The following is a 23207-nucleotide window of genomic DNA, read 5'->3' on the forward strand; positions in this document are numbered from 1 at the left end:
CAGGAGAACATTGTACACAGAGACTAATACACTGTGGTATAATCGAACATAATGGACTTCTCCATTAGTGGCAGTGTAATGTCCCTGAACAATTTTCAGGGATCTAGGAAAAAAAAACACTATTCATAAGCAAAGGATAAACTATGGGAGTGGAAACACCAAGGAAAAGCAACTGCCTGACTACAGCGGTTGAGGGGACATGACAGAGGAGAGACTAAATGAACACTCTAATGCAAATATTATCAACAAAGCAATGGGTTCAAATCAAGAAAACATGTAATGCCCAGTGGATTTACGCGTCGGCTATGGGGGTGGGGGGGAGGAAAAGAAAATGATCTATGTTTTTAATGAATAATGCTTGGTAATGATCAAATAAAATATATTTAAAAAAAGATGATTCTCCAGGGTTCTCTAAGTATACATTATATAGTTTTCCCCTCTTTTATTATTTAGCCAATTCTATTTTAGTTTTGTTATTTTGTTCCTCTTTTACCAAGTTGTAAGTTGTCTTCTCACAATTTCCTTGCACTTCTCTCATTTCTTCTTTCAATTTTCTTCGTATTTGCTTTTTAAAATAATTTTTTCTCCTCATTTTGAATCTTTTTTTTTAAGCTTTGGGGGAATTCTTGTGCTTGTATTTAACAATTACAGTTTGTCATTGAAGCTTTGCTTGTAGATGTTTTCACATTATTGTCTTCTGAGTTTGTCTTGAATTTCCTTGTCAACAAAGTGTCAACAAAGTTAGGCTATTTTTTTAAAATATATTTTATTTGATCATTTCCAAGCATTATTCGTTAAAGACATAGATCATTTTCTTTTCCTCCCCCCCAACCCCCCATAGCCGACGCGTAAGTCCACTGGGCATTAGATGTTTTCTTGATTTGAACCCATTGCTTTGTTGATAGTATTTGCATTAGAGTTTTCATTTAGAGTCTATCCTCTGTCATGTCCCCTCAACCTCTGTATTCAGGCAGTTGCTTTTTCTCGGTGTTTCCACTCCCATAGTTTATCCTTTGCTTATGAATGGTGTTTTTTTCTCCTGGATCCCTGCAAGTTGTTCAGGGACATTACACCGCCACTAATGGAGAAGTCCATTACGTTCGATTATACCACAGTGTATTAGTCTCTGTGTACAATGTTCTCCTGGTTCTGCTCCTCTCGCTCTGCATCACTTCCTGGAGGTTGTTCCAGTCTCCATGGAACTTCTCCACTTTATTATTCCTTTTAGCACAATAGTATTCCATCACCAACATATACCACAGTTTGTTCAGCCATTCCCCAATTGATGGGCATCCCCTCGTTTTCCAGTTTTTGGCCACCACAAAGAGTGCAGCTATGAATATTTTTGTACAAGTCTTTGTGTCCATTATCTCTTTGGGATACAGACCCAGCAGTGCTATGGCTGGGTCAAAGGGTAGATATTCTTTTGTTGCCCTTTGGGCATAGTTCCAAATTGAAAGTTAGGCTATTTTTTTATGATTTGCTCACTTTTTTTTCAACCTTTACCATGTGTCTTAGATTTAATCCTATATATTGGTTCCAGGGCTGGTCCAGAACTGGGGCAAGGGATAGGGAATGGGGGTTAAATGACTTGACCAAAGTTACACAGCTAAGAAGTGTATTTACTCATTTTTCATGTTAGTTTTTTTACTTTGAATTTTATGTTAGAGTTGGACTCCGCTCACTTCTAGAGAAAGGGTAGGACCACTGTCCCAAGCTTCTGACTTTTTAGCCCTACTGTTTTCACAGTCAGTTTCAGAGTTTTGTAGGTTTTTGGTGTTTGTAATGTGATCTAGGTCATTACTCTCTTGAGTATCATTCTCATCCTTATCCAGGAAGGACCCTTGCTCCCCTGGGACTGCAAGGTCTAGAACTCCTTTCTTCCTTGGAAATGTAATTAGGAACTAGAGTCTTTACTTTCTCTCTTCCCTGGGACTGAGACCAGGGCCCCTGCTCCATTGTGACTGTAGGAGCTCCTATCCACCCAGAGATTGTATGTGACTGGAAACTGAGTCATAGGCAATGGAGTTATGAGATGTTAGTATTATACTCAGGACCTATAAAGGTGGTCCCCTGAAATCACTTTCTTGGCAGATATCCATTCCCCTTTTCTGTCTCCATGTAGTGAAAGCTCCAGAAACTTCTGCTATTGCTACTGTTACCACCTTCCAATGCTTCCAAGTCCTATAGTTCAAAAAACCTCAATAGAAGCGCTGACTCTTAGCAGGCTATCTTAAAAGGGAAATGTTTTATCTTTTTTAACTTTAAAAGTGCATTTTATTGATAAATTTCATTTTATATCACATACATTTCCCCTTACAACATCTTTTATTCATTTTTTAAAATTCTTACTTCCTGACTTAGTAACAAAAGAGAAAAAGCTAGGCAATTGGGGCTAAGTGACTTTCCTAGGGTCACACAGCTAGGAAGTGTCTGAAATCAGATTTGAACCCTGTCCTCCTGACTCCGTGTCTGATGCTTTATCCACTGTGACACCTAACTACCCCCTACATCATCTTTTATGAGAAAAGAGAAAAAGTAGAAGAAAAATAATTCGGCAAAATTATATAATTGTATGGTCTATTCCACACCCAAGGTCTGAACCTCAAAAAGAAGTTGGAGGACTTTTCTTTGGGACCAAGAAAGTCCTTATAATCTTGCAGTATTCAAGTTTTAGCTTTGTTTTTTTTTTGTTGTTTGTTTGTTATTTCCCTTCTCTTCCTTATACTTTGTTATAGTCATTGTATCCATTGTTTTCCTAGTTCTGCTTATTTCATTTGATATTAATTCATATTGTCCTTTTCATATGTCTTCTTTTAATAAAGTGTGCTTTGGATTGACCAAATCCCTACTTTCTCTTACTTCATATCTACCCTTAGCACAGTTTGTAGCCAGTTTCAAACTTGTTATTTCCTCTTTCCCTCTTCAATCAGTTGTGATATCTTGGAATACCAGCAGGTGGTACCCTGTCACTGTTCCAGGACCCTAGAGAAACAAGCTGACCTCAGTGAGGTGGGATGGAACCCTCTATTAACAAATTGACACAGTCTTCCTTAGAGACCTCTAAGTTCCCTAGAGCATTGCATGTAAAGCTGGGAATTTGGCTTGTTTTGCTCAAATGCTAGCTGTTAACAAAATCAACTTGATTAACTTCACGGATTAGGAAAAATATCACAATGGCCAGAATTTTCACTGCCAAACCCTCTAACTGCCTAGTCTTTGATCTGGGATGAGAGCTTTTGTTTCACGATGATAATAATTCTGCAGCCAACGTCTGTCTTGTCAGGCTTCCCTTTAAATAACGCCAAGCTTGGTGACCTTCAATTAAGGGGGAAAAAAGGTTATCTCAAATATTGAAATCTCGGTACCTAGTCCAATATCCATAACAACTGCTCTTATTTCCATGCTTTCTCATTTAAGAAATTAGAAAGGAAGGAAAATCAGCATCCTTGGGGATGAAGGGAGACCCACGGATGTGTGTTTGCATCTCCCAAAAAGTGAGGAGGCACAGAAAATTTATGGGGGTGTTGTTAGAGAAGAGGAATCTGGTTTTCACTTCATCTTTCACCTCATTCACATATAAAGTAGTTATACTGTGAAGTTGTGAAATACTAAAACGTTAGCAATGGCATATATTTTTTGTTGAAACACGATGGAAACAGCATTTGAAAAGCTAAATTCTACATTGTTGGCCACAGGATAGGATTTACTCACATAGGTAGGTAGGTATTTTGATTTGTTGCAAGGTCTTAAATGAGAACAGGTTGCATAAAGATGTGTAATGCAGACATTGAAAATACAAAACATTTGTCTGTAAATGCCGTTTCCTACTTGGTCCTTTTATTCTTTCATTTTTTCATTAAAATATGGTTTCATTGTTGTAGAATATTTACTGGGAGGAAACTCCCTCTACTAAATTTTTTAAATGCAGGAGGATTTCATGAATACCCCATGTATAGAGTATACATAGAGAAAGGTAAGATATGAACAAACCAGGCAGAAGACAAGATTCTTTCTTTTTAAAATAATTAATGAATGAATTTAGAATATTTTTCTGTGTTTACATGATTCATGTTCTTTCCCTCTCCTCCTCTCATACCCCTCCCAAAGCCAACACTCAATTCCACTGGGTTTTACATGTGATCAAGACATATTTCCATATTATCAATATTTGCAATACTGATCATTTAGAGTCCACATTCACAATCATGTCCCCATCGAACCATGTGATCAAACAAATGTTTTTATTCTGCGTTTCTATTCCCACAGTTCAAAAGACACGTTTATTAAGCTTCATTTTTAACTCTGACTTCAAGTCATCTAGACCACTTATGTCACGATTTTATGTACTTTAAATCATGTGACAAAGTACCTTTACGAGTATTGAGGAAAGACCAAGGCGATAGAAAAACAAAAACGAAAACAACAGCAACAGAAGCAAACAACTAAACATCTCTGCAATGACCACATTTTAAAACTAACTGCGGAGTGAAAATTCTGTGACTCCGAGGAGGCTGTTACTTTAGGTGCATTTGTTCTGTATGGCCACTAGATGGCAGTCTTTTGCATTTTTTTTTTCTCCCTGTTTTAAAGTCCTACTCTGAATGGAAATCAATAAACCAGAATCTGTCTAGGGCTGTGCTCTCTGGAGATTTTCCAGTGAAGCAAATGAGATCAATTATCGAATATCGCAAATTATAGCTGGCTTGTGGGACTCAAAGTGTTTTATTCAATGCTAGATAGATTCATCCATTCATTCACAATTTTATTAAGCATCTTCTATGTGCACAAAGATGAAAAATAGCATGGACTTTGGCTTCCAGTAGCTTACAACCCAATGGGGGAAAATAAATACAAAAACTCTGGTAGCTTATAACAGCAGATTTCTTACTACCAAACCCGCAGTGTTGTTTCAAGGAAAATATTCTTCAAGGTATTTTTTTAAAATACTTTTAATAAAGTAGGATGTTTTTTGCAGATTGATTACCTTTTAAAAAAAACAGTGGCTCAGAGGAATATTTCAGAACTTTGAATTCAGTATCTTAATCACATAGTTTGTATTCATTCTAAAGTTCATATAAATGACTACAGAATCAAGCTTTTCTTTATATTTAGACATCCATATTGTGTCAGTCTGCAAGTGGACAAGTTTATTAATAAATAGGCCAATTTTCCCATTTGTCCTGTAAGGTAGAGATATATTTATACAAAGTATTTCTATGTAAAAACTTGTGTGTGTAGATATCTACCATATTTGTCTTAAGAAATGATAAAAGTATGGTAGGGCAGACTTTAATAACATATTCATCTATTTTCATGGCTTCAACAAATTACCTCTAAGCTTGCAAGGCACAAATCTCTTATCTCTATTTTAGCCACACTCCAAAATGTCCAACTGCTACATATCCACTTCAGTGTTCAACCATTCAAACTCATCATGTTCAAAATAAATCTTCTCATTTCCCCTAAGGCTTATTCCTCATTCCCAGCTTCCTCATTTCAACCAGTATACTAACATAAACTTCATGTCAAATTCTTCCTGTACCAGGGCTTCTTAACCTCTTTATCTATACCAGGAGTTCTAAATCTTTTTGTTTGTTTGTTTGTAAATGATCCCTCTGGCAGTCTGATAAAGTCTATGGATTTCTCAGAATAATGTTTTGAAATGCATATCATAATACCCACCAAATTTCAAAGGAAACCAATTATACCATAATAAAAAGCTCATTCTTTTTTCCCATTCAAGTTTACTTACCTCTTGAAATCCATCCAGAGATATCTTGGAGGATAAGGGGAGTCCATGAACTCCAAGTTAAGAACTCCAAGCCTATAGTCATTTCATTTATTTCTCCCTTATTTGTTTAGTTCTCAACTCCCTTGTAACTTGCCTTATTACTTCTTCCATTCTATATAGTTTAACTCTATCTTAAAGCATTCCAAAGATTGATTGATCTTTGAAGATATATTACATGTTCAGAATGAGGGAAGAGATGGCTTTACTGTGCTTGGTCATAGTCAGAACACATTTCACTCATCTATTCAACAACCTTCAATAACTTCCTACTATGTACAAAGTACTATGCTAAGCCCTGGTGAAACAAAAACTTATATTAGACTTGAGAATTGGATTATCATATTTAATTTAAGATTCGTATTCAAGGGAGATTCTTGTTCAGAAATGGGTTGAACTAAAGGACCTCTAAAAATCCATCATACTGGGTTCCATGGCATATTAACTGTTTTAACTCTCTCTCTCTCTCTCTCTCTCTCTCTCTCTCTCTCTCTCTCTCTCTCTCTCTCTCTCTCTCTCTCTCTCTGTCTCTCTCTCTTCTCATTATAGACTGACAAAAGAGTCCTGAGATAGGACTTTGTTATATTAGTGACAGTCAGTCTTAATATTCCATCTGGACTTGGTGTCAGAAAAAATCTGAGTTCAAGCCTCACCTTAGTTACATACTGATTATGTGTTACTAGTCACTTAGCCTCTCCCAACCTTAGTTCTTGTGATAGTCAAATGAGGCAATACATATAAACTATATGCACTCCCCAAACAGACTGTAAACTCCTTGAGGGGAGAGATTGCTTTTTGTCATCATATCCTTAGTCCTTAGCTCAATGACTTGTATTTGTCATTTCATAAATGTTTGTTGGACTCAATATAATTGAATGATCAAAACATCATCAATTAATTAATTAATCAATAAGTCAGTGATCAGGGAGCTTATCCAAACCATGGGAACCATGAAAATGCACAACAGAGGGAAAATGGAGAATTGAATTGAAAAAGTAGACAAGTTGGAAGCAATGGAAGGGGAAAACATTTTTTAGTAAAAGTTAGAGCTGGGACAAGAGACAATAATGCAAACAAAGGAGAAAGGCAGCTCTGGGAAAGAAAACAGACTAAATTATGGATGACAGGAGGATACAAAAGAGGAACATAGCACAAGGCTTGGAAGGCATTAGGAATGTTCATGGGATATGTTATGAAGACAAGGGACCATGTGCTATGTGAAAGAAAATGGTCTTATAAATGATGTATTGAATAAACACCAGATGACCCTGAAGGACAGGGCTATAATTCCATCTCAGGGTTTTGGTAACAATATAAACCACCCCCAGGTGGCTAAGTTACATAATGGTCACATGAGTGTGAGTCCAGAACCAACCATTTCGTTCATGGGGTAGATGAAGTCACTGGAATGGATGGAATTTAGATCTAAATCCATAGGCTCTATAGTGGGTTTCTTCTCCCACCCCATCTTAGAACAATATAGCTAAAAATTCCCACCATTAGTTATTCAGGATATGTCAATGTTTGCTTGTTCTATGTTGAAACAAACAATTCTAAGTACAGAAATCATCAGTGGTTATAAATATAGAACTACATAGAAAAGTAAATCATCTCCTATGTAGTACCTCTGGAATGCGAATTTTCTTCCCATTTATACATGTGAAACAATATTTTCTGTGAGAAATATCCTTGTTTTTAAAATGTAACTACACATATTCTATTGACTCTTGCCTAATTCTTAGATCTATAAGGGGGTTTGCTGTGCTTTTCAGAAGTGAGAATGAAGTACTAGAATTTTGAGCATTAAGTATCATGATTCATGTTACCATCCCTGCTTTCTTTAAACCCAGGTGGCTTTCCCCTTTTGCAGGGAGGCAAGACCCTTTAAAATAGGCTCCATTTAACAGGCTTTGCCTTATAAGGACCATCCTGAAAAATAAGACATGACAGGATTGAAACATCTGCCTTGAAAAGTACTTCCTCCAGAGTAACCCTGTCATGTAAAGATTTGATTAAGCATTGGCCCAGGAGATTAGTCTGACAGTTTTAGCATCTTATGGGGCCTTCTTACAGGTGCAAAACAGATCTTAGCAGGGCCATCAACTAATCTTTAAACAGCACACAATAAAGCATCAATAGACTATGGCGATTTTGTGGTGAGGAAATCGCTAGGGAGGAGAGAGGATGGACCAGCATGGGCACATTTTCAGGACCGTGTGCAAAAGCCCTTCACGTGAAGGGGATCAAATAAATGTGTCTGGCCAAATCAGGTGAGTGTAAACACAGGTGCCCATATGCACATGCAATTACTTTATTTGTGCATGTAAAGGGGTGGGGGTAGCAGAAAAAACAGATGTGCCTATGCAAGTATGTCATGCCTTGGAAAAAATTAGCCTTAAAAATTTGTTGGAAGAGAAAGGGAGTGGTCACTTTGGCCTCTCTGTTGACTGGATTCCATAGGGGGAAAAAGGTTGGCCATCGAACAAAGTTCTTGCCCCTATTCAAACACCAGGCTTCTACAGCACCCAGGCAAATCAGGATTTTGGCTAGACATGGAAGAAAATTGCCTTGGCCTCAAACTCATGGAGGGACAAGCAATTTTTATTTTTAACTTTCCTTGTATAAATACAGTATCTTTGACACCAAATATTCTGTTTTTCATCTCATATTGGAATTAAAAAATACATCTTTTTACCTTTTCCATCTGATCCACAGTAACAATCATTTTCAAATGAAGGTGAAGGATGTTTGTTTTCAATTTAGGAGCACACAATTTTTCTGGATTCAGCTTCACCTAGAATCAGGGTGAACATCCTTATCCTCAGAGGGCAAAAGGGTTGCATTTATTTTCAGAGATGAGAAAGCTGGATATCAGAATGTGCCCTGATCGGTTATCCTGTCTGAACTAACCTCAGAATGATTAGCCTATTCTAATATTAATAATAGTAGCTAGAATTTAAGTTTCACAACAACTATGTGAGGGAGATATTATCTCTATTTTGCATATTAGGAAAGAAAATAATTAATATCTGAGGAAATATTCCAACTCAAGTCTGGAATTTCAGGTATACTTTAAAAAAGGTTTGAGCCCTCTTTTGTTCATTTTGGGGACTGAAGTGATAACAGAATCTCAGACTAAGAAGGAATCTTGGTAGCCATTTGGTCCAATGAATACATAACCTATAATTTCCTCTACAATATACCAAAAAAGTGGTGATCCAATTTTTATACAAAAACCTCCAATGAGGGGAATCCTATTACCTCCTTGGGTAGCCTACTCTACTTTTGGATGCCTTCAACTTTTGGTAGCAAACCTAAGCTACATCTTTGCATCTTTAACTCCTTGCTTTCTAGTTCTTCTCTCTGGGGTCAAGCAGAAGAAATCTAATCCCTTTTATACAACACAACTTCTTAAAATAATTGAAGGCAATTTTTTTATTATTTGCTGAGTTTTCTTTAGGTTAAGCATCTCAAGTTCCTCTTATGGCATGAATCCCAGGCACTTAGCCATATCCTGGTTGTCCTCCTCTGGAAACTCTCCAGTTGATCAGTATTTTTTTTTTCTAAAATGTGATACTGAGAGCATACTACGTAACACAATACTCCAGATGTGTTCTTAGTAATACTGACTATATATGACTATTACCTTCCTAGTCCCTAGACATTGTTTGTACTTTCTCAATGTAGCCTAAAATGGCATTTACTTTTTGGCTGCCATATTACACCTTTAACTCAAATTGAGTTTGCAATCCACTAAAATTCCTCAATACCTTCTAAAACACAATGATTTGCCAAGTTTTTTTTTTTCTTTAGAATACAGATAAAAAGTTTCTTTTGGAGAGGAAAATGTACTCTACCATAACACTCTATGGTGAGTCTACATAGGATTGGGGGAGAGGATGGAAAAGAGAGATTAGAGTTCCAGTTTGATCAATTCAGATTTTCTGTTTACATGAGCCTATTCCAAAGCAAGTCAAAATTTTGAACAGCTTCCAAATACTATGAACTGTAACTTCCAATTTATTTCCAGTTTGTGCTAATTCCATATGGACCCATTTTGGGGAAAGGAAGGGCTCATCTGAAAAAAGTGAACTGACTCTTTTAATAGTGTAGAGTACCCTCTCAAGAAACATCTTTTGGCATCTCCATGGGCCTCGAATGAGAAATAACTGGGATGTTCTCATCTAGTTTAATATGATGGTGATAGCCAGATCAAATGGGCACTCAGTGCCTATGGGACAAGAGGGTGTGTAACCAACACTTAGAGTTCTTTGATCTGTATTTGTCAGGGCCTTTCTTCACCTGGTCTACAATAGGAACCCAGGATCCATAAAATCATAGAATACCAGTTGGATACCAGATGTGCCTAAGCAATTACTTTCCAAATCCCAGAAAATCTGGAGGAAATATCAGAGGCCCATAGACAATGCTTTGGCAAAAGGAAACTTACCTCTTATGAAAGGACTTACCTACTATTTACACCATTATAAAGATGTAGATCTCTTGGAAACATCCACATTTCTTTATATGACAAAAATGATGGAACTATAGGATCAGAAAGAACCTTTAAAATCTTCTAGTGGAATGCCTTTATTATAATAAAATAAATAAAGAAAATAAAAGTGCATCTCTAAGGACTTAAATTAATAGCAAAAGATTACAGAGCAAGTCAGTGACCAAAGTCTCCTGAAACAAGTCGATCTTTATTTCTCCTGGGCTGACATGCCTCTCATCTTTAGAAGGCCAGATTTTCATCCAGTACATATTCAGTTCTTCAAGAAATATTAATTGGCTTCTCATATAATTATGACTAAGAATGAAGTCTCAATAATGTCATATGAATTCATGTGTATGATTGTATTAAGTCCATCAATTCATTATAACTAAATCTCATACGAATAGACAGCACCAAAAGCAATGATTGGAGAGGTGCTAAAATGCCCACATGGCCAAAATTCTACCCCTAGCAACCTGTCACAATAGAGTGATAGAAATTCCTATTATTGAAGTCACATCTAGGTTTAAGAGATTGCTTCAATTTCCCCTGTTAAATTAGGTCATTGAGGAGGGATAACACATTCACTGATTAACAGACAACTTCTGACTACTTAATTATGCTGGAGGTTTGTTTCATGTATTAAGGAGCAAATTATAACTAATTGAATAACTGTTAAGTCCCAAAAATCCCAAAGAAATAGAGAAATATTTGCATTATGAAGTAAAATATACTTTTGCTTACTTATATGAACTTTTGTTATATTTAGTTTTAAAGTGTATGCTAAATTTAACATAGAAGTAATTGCCTGTCTCTGTATATTTTTAATTTTTGATATTTACTGATGATAATTTTTGGCTTCTCTGCAACTACCCATAAACTCAATGTAACTTACCTTTCCCTAGGTTCATCTTTGTAACAAATAATCACAATCAAGAAAAAAAATCAATGATCTGATCATATGACAAAATGCATTCTCATTCTATATCTCTAATCCATCCCTTCTTGGATAAGAGGTGAGTGGGGTATGTTTTAAAATCTCTTAATTATTATAATTCTAGTCTCAGAGTTTTTCTCCATTTGATATTAATTGTTCTTTAGGCTCTGTTCACTCTTCCTTATTTTATTATAGTTTTCTAATGTTTCTCTGATTTATTCAATACCTTATTTATAGTTTAATAATATTCCATTACATTCATATGATACATTTTATGTTCATTCCACAATTTATGAACATTTTATTTCTAATGGTTACAACAAAAAAAAATCCTGCACTAAGTACTTTTCTACACATAAATCTTTTCTTTCTTCCTTTTACGTATTTGAGGTACACACCTAATCGTTTTACCACTGAGGCCAGGGATTCACATAGTGAGTAACTAAGTATAGTTCTATATTAATTTCCAGAATGTTTATACCAAATTGAAACTCCACCAACAATGCTTTAATGTACCTGTCCTTCCTTATTCCAGTCAACAATTGGTTCTTCTTTTTTTCCCCTTTTAATCAGCTATGATGTTCAAAGATATTGATGTGTAGATTAGAAGCAGAGAAATACAAATACTGATTTATCTTTCAAAGGAAGAAGACAAAAAGAATAGAGATTGAGCCTGAGCGCTGATTTGCTCATGAGTTCTTTGTGTTTAGTCTCTGTGTCTACATCATCCAAAGAAATGTACCCCTTTTTGATCCCCCTCAAATAAGAGATTGGGCAGCCTGAAGCCATCATCCCTCTCAATTCTCAAGACTTTATAGGTGGGGAACATGACAACTTGTTGGTATCGATGAATAAATGTGAAACAGTGATACATATACAAATGCACTGTATTATTTTGATGTGACGGCATGCCTGAAAAGGGGTAGTTCCCTTCTATTTTTTGAGACTTACACAATAGTGAAATACTGGGAACGCACACATGCATAGATATTGAAAGAGCAATGATGAAAACTATTAAAAACCTTTGAATCAACTTGCTGCCTTGCTTTTGGGGGAAAGTATACCAAGCCAATAGCATGAATTTTCTAGAATGAATTCAGTTCACTGAGAAAGTTAAGAACTGAATTCTTCTTCTGAATGATTTGTCTTGTCAGAATCCAAAGTATAATTTCTTTTGATATCAGGTGAGACATACCTTTGCTCCTAGTTGAAGTGAAGAAATGTTATTCAAAATAACTCAGTGGAACCCCTATTTTTGTCTGTATTTTAACAGTTAGTAGGGTGCATAGAACATAGTAAGCACATAATAAATACTTTCTGATTGAGTGACAGAGATAACTGATATAGCTTTCTGTCTGATGGAGGGAGAATTAATATTTGTATAAGCTATGGGACTTTCTCTTCAGTAAATTTTCCTTTCCAGAAGACAACCCTATGGTAACACTCAGAGTTCAAATGCTCCTGTATGTTTTAATTAATGACCACCCTGTGGTGGGTATTCCAAAGTGCACATGACAACTGATCCCCTCCACCCGGGAGAGTATACACAGGAAAGTGCTAGTCATGTTATTTCTGTTGTTTGAAGTACTTCAGATAAGTCCCACCTCACTTTATTCACATTTTCCCCTCTTCTTTTGCCCAATACTATTCTCCCACCTCCTCCCCTCCTCCAGCCCATGTCATATGTATGTAACAGGGAAAATATGTCTCCATATTCTTTCTACCATATCCTCTCTTTGGTTGTTTGCTATAAATGCATCCCCAGGGGCTATAAGGCAATGGCATCTGGTCCACAGCTGTTCAGATGAGGCCCACCTCACTTGTCCTTAGAGCTTCTCCATCCCACATCTTTGCTCTAAGCACTGTATTCTCCCTTCTTCTATGAGTTCTCCTCCTGCTTAAGTTTTGGAGCTCTTTGAATCATTAAATTGGCTCCATTTTTCTGAATTGATTCTAAGCCATTTTTGTTTTGTCCTTTCTTATTAAAATGATTGGCCCAGTAGATCTAGCTGATTGAAGAAGAAATGACTGGCAGACTTGACCTCATAAAACAGTGATGATGAACCTTGTAGAGATGGAGTGCCAGGCCCCACCCCCACTCCACCCCTGAGACCAAGTGCCATGTATGCCACCCTTTTGCTCCCCTGTACCCCCATTCCCCCAGGCAGAGAAGGGAGGAGGTACTCCCATTGGGCTGTTGGGCAAAGGAGAAGGTGAAAAGAGATGTGTGTGGAGTGGGGGTTAGGGTTCCCCTGCTCCCCTTGTGCTGCATCCTCAAGTAGAATATGAAGGTCATCTTCCCAGCACCTTACCCCAGACAGGGGTAGGAGGAAGAGTTCTTCTTGGGCTGCTGTGCAGAGGGGTGGGTGAAGTGAGGAATATCTTCAGGTACATGGAGAGGAGGCAGGTATGAGCTCCACCCCAAGTCCCTTCAGCTTTCTAGTAACAGAATATGGTGGGCAGATGCAGATGTTCCCAGTTCCGTGTGCCCTTTTAGGCACATATGCCATAGGTTCACCACCAGAGTTATAGACCTATCTTCTAAGACCACACAAAGTGGTTTAAGAGGTTTTCATTTTCTTCTCAAATTTCTTAATTTTTTAAAATTATATTTTAATTCTTTTGTTTACATTCAGGATAAAGTGACCCTGGGGACTGGTATGTCTTGAACAGGGTCTCTTTAACACTTTTTGAAGAAGTAAGGTATGGCATTGTTTTGGTATATTTGTTCACAGCAGCAACAACAACAGTCAGCACAATCCCAGGACCAGAACTAAAGAAACAACAATAAGGAGGACAATGGAGAACCCCCTTAGGCCACAGAGCAAATAACCATTCTGGAAGAATTTTGGTCTGGTTAAAAGAGTGTTGGGATGAGTATTAGGCAAGACCTGGCTTGAATCTCACCTTGAACACTGACTAGTTGACTACTAGCAACTCACTTAAAATTTAGACCCTCAGTTTACTCAGATGTAAAATGGAGATAATGAGTACTAAGCTAGAGTATTAATCTCACATGCCATAGAGCCTCAAATGCCATGATGGGGACAAATGGCTTTGCATATATTGAGTACTATGTAAATGTCAGTTATTATCATCAGAAGGTTATATCTATTCATCTCTGGTATAGCCTCAGGATGGTATAATTGCTCTTCCGTCTACATAGTGTACATTACAACTGGAAAATCATTTGTTTTGCAAATTATTATGGAAAGCCAGAATTTTACAGTGAAAAGAATACTCAATTTGGAGCATAGCATATATTTGAGTTCAAATCCATGTTCCTATACATAATAACTGATACTGATTCTGGGAAATTTGCTTGATTTCTCTAAGCCTCAGTTTCTTCATCTGTAAAACAGGGATAATAATCCATATCTTTTGTAACATGGAAAGTATACTAGAAATGTTCATTGTTTTAGCTATTATTATATCCTATATCCATCTCTCTTGGCTAGTGTGGGCTAAAGTGTACACATTGCTGCACTCTCTTAACCTGGCTATTTTAGCCAAAAACAAACAAACAACAAAAATTATAGCTCCTAAACTGAGCAGACCCTTGGAGACTTTAGAAATACTTCCTCTTCATGAATCTTCACTGATTGAAAGATTTCTTTCCCTCCTGCTCCTTCCCTCGGTCTCTTTATTTTTCTCCTCCCTCCTTTCCCTTTTCTCTCTCTTCTCTCCCACTCCTCTCTTCTCTCTTCCTATTTCTCTTGCCTAGCTTTCTCCCACTCTCTCTTCTCTCTGTCACTCTTGCCCTTCTGTTCACTCAAATTTTTATCTGTCTGTATTTCTCTCTACCTTTGTCTTCATCACTTTGATGCTATCTCTGGCTTTGACTCTGTCTCTTTCTGACTTTCTTGTCCATCTCTATGTCTCTCTCTCCCCACCCATCTCTTCTCTGCTATCTCTCTCCAATTCTTTGTTTTTGTCTTTGTTTCTCTGTTTCTTTCTTTGTTTTGCAGCCCCTTTCTGCATCTCTTATTTTGTCTCTGAGTCTCTTCCTTTCTTTCTCTGTAGGGCCTGCCAGAACTTCAGTCCACCCAAGGCAATGGAGTAATCAAATGGGTTATATAGACAGAGTCAGAACATATGGACATCACTTCAACTTGGAGTATGAAGAAAAGCACTTTTGTTGATTGAATTAGGAAGAGTCGCAATTACTGTGACAGAAATGTGCTAAAGTGAGGAAATACTGACCTTAGAATAGAAAGACTTGCCAGGGCCTTCTGTAGGCAATCAAGGGCTTCAAAGAGACCCACTGTGGGCATCTAGAGTGACAACAGTTGCCTGACAAATTGCCGTTTCCAGTCCCTTTGAACTAGAAGAGTGAATTTAATAGCTTTCAGCCACTAAGTTTTTTTTTTTTTTTTTAAGGATTGATTCCCCCCACCCAGCCTTGTCCTCTGGTTCATCTGCCTGACACTACTGTTTGCTTCTCCATTTTGACAGACTTTTCCTAGCTTTTTTCCTTTGGTGAACACACAATTGTTTTATACTATTTGGGGACTGACATGTGAATTTTATCTTTTATTTGTCCAGGAATTAAATCTGTTCTGCTTGGCCCAAGAGAACAATAAGTACAAGGAAATACTGGCTCTTTCTCAAAAAAAAATTCACAAAAAACCCCCAAACATCAATAATTGGATCTATAAAATAAAAAGGAACCTGTGGGCTTCCTCAAGTGGGTAATGGATTTCCCCTTACTGGAGAGGTTCAAACAGACTGGTAATCCCCTGGTTAGGTTTGTTGTATAGGCTTTATTCTTGTTGAAGTGTGGTTTGGCTTTTTGGTTTCCCATATCCCTTCCAATTCTGAGATGCCTCATTTATGTTATTATACCTCCTCTATCTTTTTATTAGAGAGTTTAAAGTACTTTAAATTAGACCTTCTGGGCAAATAGCAACAAACTAGTGAGTTGTGTTCTGGGTAAATAGCCTTACTTCAAGTGGTAATTTTTATTCAGACAAGTAAGCAAGTCTAAGATAATGCAAGATCTATGACTGGCTAATTTTTATTGTTCTGGGGAACACATATTCAATGGAAATTTCATTAGTATGTATATGTGAGAGGGAAAAATCTACATATTTTCTACCTAATTTGACTTCTTTTCAAGTATAAAGGTCAGGAATCTATATATTGACTAGCATTATTTTTCATGGTACCCTAAGTCTCTGGCACTCAAGTTCCAATTTTCAAGACTCAGTGTCTTCATTTATTTCCTTTCTATCTCTTCAGTGCATAGTGATTTCTGACCTATTCCTCAAGTTTCAGTTCAAGTTCCATCTTCTCTAAGAAGCCTTCCTTGCAAAATGATGTAGAATGGAAAAAATGATCATACAAACAAAAAAACATTGGATTTATGGATTAAAATCTTAGTTCTGCTAGTTTGGTCCCTATGTGACTTTGGGCTGTTATTCAACCCACTGGGTAGGTATTTGTTTTCAATGCAATTCAATTCAATTCAATAACCATTTATTAATCAAAAAACATTAATTTAGTGCCTATTTTGTTCTGGACACACTTCCAAGGGTTTTGTCCCCTCATTTGTTAAAGAAAGGTGTTGAAGTAGATATCTGTGACTTCTTTCCAGCATTACTTCCTGATTCCATGAACTCTATCTTACATTGATACCAATCACCAGACATTTACTACTAATGGCTTATACTGTGTGGAATATCATGCTATATTTTAGAGAAAGCACAGAGTATAAATAAAACAAAAACCCTTTCTTCAGGAAAATTAGAGGCCACCTATAGACTTTGACAAGGCACACATAATTGTAAGAACAATTAATACATAAGTATAAAGCATAGGAGATAACGCATTGGATTTTGAATCAAGTAAACTTAAATTCAAACCAAACTTAACTGGCTAATGATCTCAGACAAGTCAAATGACTTCTCTCAGCCTCAGTTTTCTCATCTGTAAAATGAGGATAATAATAGCTTCTACCTTACAGAGTTGTTGTTAGGATCAAAGATGATTTCATATATATATATATATATATATATATATACACATATATATATATATAAATGCTTTATAAATCATAAAGTACCATATACATTCTAAATATTATAATTATTATATAAATTATTCAAGGGAAGGAAGTCATTATCAAATAGAAAGGTCATGGAAGATTTTCTGGAGTTAATTATGTCTGAATTGAGTATTAAAGGATGAGCATCAATCAAAGAAGAGCCTCTAGGTGGTACAATGGAGAGAACACAAGTCTTAGAGTAAAGAAAACCTGAGTTCAAATCTAGCTTCAGCCACTTATTTGGGCAAGTCTTTTAATCCTATTTGCCTCAGTTTCCTCATCTTTAAAATGAGCTGGAGAAGGAAATGACAAAAATTCTAAGATCTTTGCCAAGAAAACCCCAAATATGGTCACAAATAGTAAGACATGGCTGAAACAATGGTATAAAAACATGATTTGAACAGAGGTAGGGAACATATCACAGGTAAATGGACACAGAAGTGGGAAATTATGGGCCATAGATAGGGCATAGCTCCTAATCTGACTTGGCTAGAGCACAGAGAATATAAAGGTATACAGGACAGGATAAGATAGGAAGGGTAAATTATGAAGATCACTGAATGCCAGGCAAAAGGAGTTTGAACCTTCATCACTAGTTAATAAGCTGATATTGGGATATCAAGAAGAAAAATGACATATAAGGAAAGCCAATATGTTAGTGACCTGATAAATGGTTTGGATGAAGGAGAAAATAGAGCTACTTCTATTAGGAGACTACTGGTTAGTGTTAGTAGGCATAAGATAGGAGGATTTAAACTGAGGTGGTTTTAGTTGGAAAAGAAAAGAGAAGATATCATGGACATGTAATTAACAGAACTTAACAACTGATTTCTATGGCAGTTGAGGGAAAGAGAAGAATCAAAGGTGACATCCAGTTTCAAACATGAAATTGAAAAATTATGAACAATGAAAAAAAGATTAATTCTTTTGGAACTAGTTTTACAATTAGTGCCTTATTTTACTCTAGTCTATCCACTGATTTATTTCAGATGTAGGACTATACACATGGAGACATAATCCTATTTCTTTCCACAAACTTGTATTAACTATCTGTTGTATGTTGGGTCTAAATATGAGTTAATATAATATGGAAAAAATGTTCTCCCTGGGAGCCTAGGAGGTTGCTTGGTTAACTGAACCTATTCAGTCTAAACTGTACTCATCTCTCTGTTTCTCCCTATGTCTTGCTATCTCTTTTTCTCTGTTTCTTTGTCTTTCACTCTCTGTCTCTCTCTCTCTGACTCTTTGTTTCTGTCTCTGTATCTCTGCTTCTCTTTCTCATATTCTCTCTATCTCTGCCTCTCTCTCCTCTCTCTGAATTTGTCAGTCTATGATTCTGTTTCTCTTTGTATCTATCCATCTGTCTGTCTCTAATGTCTCTGTCCTATATGTCAGTCATTGTTCTATAAAAGTTAGATATAAAAATGAAAAAAAAATGACCAGTCTGATTTCAAGGAGTATATTTTCTGATAGGTTGTGGAGGAGGATATGCCACATATATTGATAAGTACAATAGGACCACGTAAGGATATGTTCCAGGATCTACTGTGAATGGCTAAAACCATAGATATAAAGGAACACCTGATCTCATATATAATCTGATTTTGTTGTACATATATATGTATAATAGGCTTAATTGATGAATTAAACACACAATACATTTCCAATATTAACGATAGTAATAAAGTATATTGCATATTATTATACAGTATGGTACTTTTTTTCATAGAGTATTTAAGGAAGACTAGCACCTTTTCTCGAGTTTACTGAGACCCTTTCAGGGTTGCTCACTCACCTTTAGTGTCCACTTGATATTTAGTTTTCACCTGTGGCTCCAAGCAGCTGTAGCATGTGTAAATCACATCCTAGTAAAACTATCTCAGCAGATGGGCTAAATCATCTAAAGAATTACCTTGGTAAAATGGGCAGATGAGAACAATTTATTACAACAGTCATGAAGGTGACTACGTCAGGCACTGTGGAACACCGAGAGCTTGGTCAAATATTTAAGATGCCAAGGTCATCATCCACAACATCCCAGGCTATCACCACTCTTCACAACTTTTTCTGTGCCAATGCATGCTCAGGTCAAGATGTTACTCCATGACACTGGACTTCTTTGGGAATGAAGGACAAACAACCCCAACCCACTCTCTCCCTCTCTCCCTCTCCCTCCTTCATTTCCTCCCTTCCTCTCTTGCTTGGTGAGTGGTTTGACACTTATGAACTCTTAATTATTTTTATTTTCTGAAATTTCCAAATTTTCCAAATTTAATTTCTTTCCCCCTCTGTGGTTAATCATGGTTACCTGAATCAGTGGATAGTGAATCACAGATATGGGAGTCCTATTGTATAATAATAGGCATTAAAAGTTATGAAGATACAGATTCCAACTTATTGTGAGAATGAAAATGTTAATAATTCAATCTTCTATAAAATTGAATGGGCTATATTGTAAAATAGTTCATAGAATATAAAGCTGGAAGCCATATTATGGATGATGTAGTCCATATTTTGTTAACCTTACTTTTACCAAAGACCTCTTTGGCAGTCTGGTAAAGCTGATGGACTTCTTCTCAGAAGCTTATGTTCATAATTGAAAGAAATGTAAAGTTTTTGTTAGAGTTTAGTCAAAATAAAGATGTAATTATTTTCCAATCCAAGATCATGGGCCCCCTTAAATCTGTTCAAAGACTTGGTGTGTGGACTCCTTACTTATTTAGATCAATTTTCCTAAATTAAAAAAAAAAAGTTAACAATCTACTACTTTATATTATAGCCAAAACCTGTGTTAAAATTATTTTGTGGACTTCCGGTCAAGATGGCAGCTTAGAGAAAGCTAAAGTTCAGAGCTCCAGAAACCCTTCCTTACCGATCTCAAATGGAATGCTCCTAGGGCATCGAAATCCAAAACAAACAGCAGAATAGACCCCGGAAACACTCCTCCTGGACCTGGATCAAAAGGCATGACCCCCCAAGAGTCGGAGCCTGAGATCACTCGGATCTAAGGGGAAGGCAAAGGGAAGGTCGAAAGACCCATCCCCCCCAACCTAGAGTGCTGAGTCCGAGGCAGCAGCAGGAACCTCAGGGCAGGCAGGGGGGGCCTCAGGAGCAGGCTGTTCTGAGGGCCTCCCCCTGAAAACGACCTGAGCCAGTCGCAGGGGCACCCAGACAGCAGTGAGGCAGAGAGAGATAGGAGGAGCCTGTAGCCCCCTGACCAGAACCTTCCATCTGGGTCTCACTGAAGGTCGCTGCCTGAGGGCATACTCAGTCTGAGATTAATCCTATCACCAGCCCTCAGAGCTCAAGGAAGCCATGGCACCTCCCCCCTCAGAGTGCAGGGTCGTCTGAAACAACAGTAACCCTCAGGGCTGGCAAAAGGGCCTCCAAGCTGAAGGCCGAATCCTGAAAACAACCTGACCCAGTCGAGGGGGCACCCAGACAGCAGGGAAACAGAGAGAGACAGGAGGAGCCTATAGCCCCCTGACCAGATCCTTCCATCTGAGTCTCACTGAAGGTCCTTGCCTGAGGGCATACACAGTCTGAGGTTAATCCTATCACCAGCCCTCAGAGCTCCTGGAAGCCGCTGAGGCACAGAAACAAGGGCCAAGCCATAGAAAGGACAATCTGCCTAGGGTTAAAACCTCTGAACACCAGACAGAAATAAGAAAAGCTAATCCTCCCCACTCAGATAGAGATGGAAAACTCCACAGAAGCACAAAAAACCCAAAATTCCAAAAAAAACCAAGAAGAATGGGGAGACTTTGGACACATTCTATGGAGCAAAAATACAAAACACAGAGGAGATAGAAGAGGAAACACAAGCAAATGCTCTGAAATCTTCCAAAGGAAATGGAAACTCTCCACAAACCCATGAAGAATATGAATCAGAAATGATAAAAAAGATGAAAGCCTTCTGGGAGGAAAAATGGGAAATAATGCAAAAGACATTCATGCATCTACAAAACCAGTTTGACCAAACTGAAAAGGAAAACCAGGCTTTAAAGCAAGAACTAATAAAGCAAAGCCAAAAGACCAAGAAATTAGAAGAGAACATAAAATATCTCACTGACAAGGTGACAGATTTGGAAAATAGAGGGAGAAGAGATAATTTAAGAATAATTGGACTTCCAGAAAAGCCAGAAATAAACACCAAACTCGACATTGTAATACAAGATATAATCAAAGAAAATTGCCCAGAGATTCTAGAACAAGGGGACAATACAGCCACTGACAGAGCTCACAGAACACCCTCTACACTAAACCCCCAAAAGACAACTCCCAGGAATGTAATTGCCAAATTCCAAAGCTCTCAAACAAAAGAAAAAATCCTACAAGAAGCCAGAAAAAGACAATTTAGATATAAAGGAATGCCAATCAGGGTCACACAAGACCTTGCAATTTCTACTCTGAATGATCGTAAGGCATGGAACATGATCTTCAGAAAGGCAAGAGAGCTGGGTCTCCAACCAAGAATCAGCTACCCAGCAAAACTGACTATATACTTCCAAGGGAAAGTATGGGCATTCAACAAAATAGAAGACTTCCAACTTTTGCAAAGAAAAGACCAGAGCTCTGTGGAAAGTTTGACACCAAAAAACAAAGAGCATGGAATACCTGAAAAGGTAAATATGAAGGAAAGGGAAAAGGAGAAAAATGTTATCTTCTTCTATTACTCAAACTCTCTTCTATAAGGACTACATTTATATCAATCTATGTATACTAACATCTGGGGAAAATGTAATGTGTAAATAGGGGGAAAAGAAAGACCAAATAGAATAATCTTTCTCACACAAAGATTCACATGGGAAGGGGAGGGGAAGGAAACTCCTATAAGAAGGAGAGGAAGAGATTTTTTACTTAAACCTTAATCTCAGGGAAATCAACTCTGAGAGGGAAAAACACCCAGATCCATTGGGATCTTGAATTCTATCTTACCCAACAAGGGTAGGGAGAAGGGAAAACCAAGAGGGGAGAGGGGGGAGGGAAAACAAAAGGGGAGGGAAAGAGAGGGGGGAGGGGAAGGGAACAAAAAGGGAGGGAGTAAAAAAGGAAACATATCAAGGGAGGGGACAAGGGGGACTGATTTAAAGTAAATCACTGGACTAAAAGGTAGAGCTGAAGAAGAAAAGGTTAGAATTAGGGAAGGATATCATAATGCCAGGGAATCCACAAATGACAGTCATAACTTTGAACATGAATGGGATGAGCTCACCCATAAAACGTAGATGAATAGCAGAATGGATTAGAATCCAAAACCCTACCATATGTTGTCTTCAAGAAACACACATGAGGGGGGTTGATACCCACAAGGTCAGAATTAAAGGATGGAGTAAGACATTCTGGGCCTCAACTGACAAAAAGAAGGCAGGAGTGGTAATCATGATATCTGATAAAGCCAAAGCAAAAATAGACCTGATCAAAAGGGATAGGGAAGGTAATTATATTTTGTTAAAAGGGACTTTAGATAATGAGGAAATATCACTAATCAACATGTATGTATACACCAAATAATATAGCACCCAAATTTCTAATGGAGAAACTAGGAGAATTGTAGGAAGAAATAGATAGTAAAACCATATTAGTGGGAGACTTGAACAAATCATTATAAAATTTAGATAAAGCAAATAAAAAAATAAATAAGAAAGAGGTAAAAGAAGTGAATGAAATCTTAGAAAAATTAGAATTAATAATATGAAGAAAAATAAATAGGGATAAAAAGGAATACACCTTCTTCTCAGCACCACATGGCACGTTCACAAAAATTGACCATACATTAGGTCACAGAAATATGGCACACAAATGTAGAAAAGCAGAAATAATAAATACAGCCTTTTCAGATCACAAGGCAATAAAAATAATGTTCAGTAATGGTACATGGAAAACCAAATCAAAAACTAATTGGAAATTAAATAATATGATACTCCAAAATTGTTTA

Source organism: Monodelphis domestica, chromosome 1 (genome assembly GCF_027887165.1).
Source record: "Monodelphis domestica isolate mMonDom1 chromosome 1, mMonDom1.pri, whole genome shotgun sequence".
In the NCBI taxonomy this organism is placed as follows: domain Eukaryota; kingdom Metazoa; phylum Chordata; class Mammalia; order Didelphimorphia; family Didelphidae; genus Monodelphis; species Monodelphis domestica.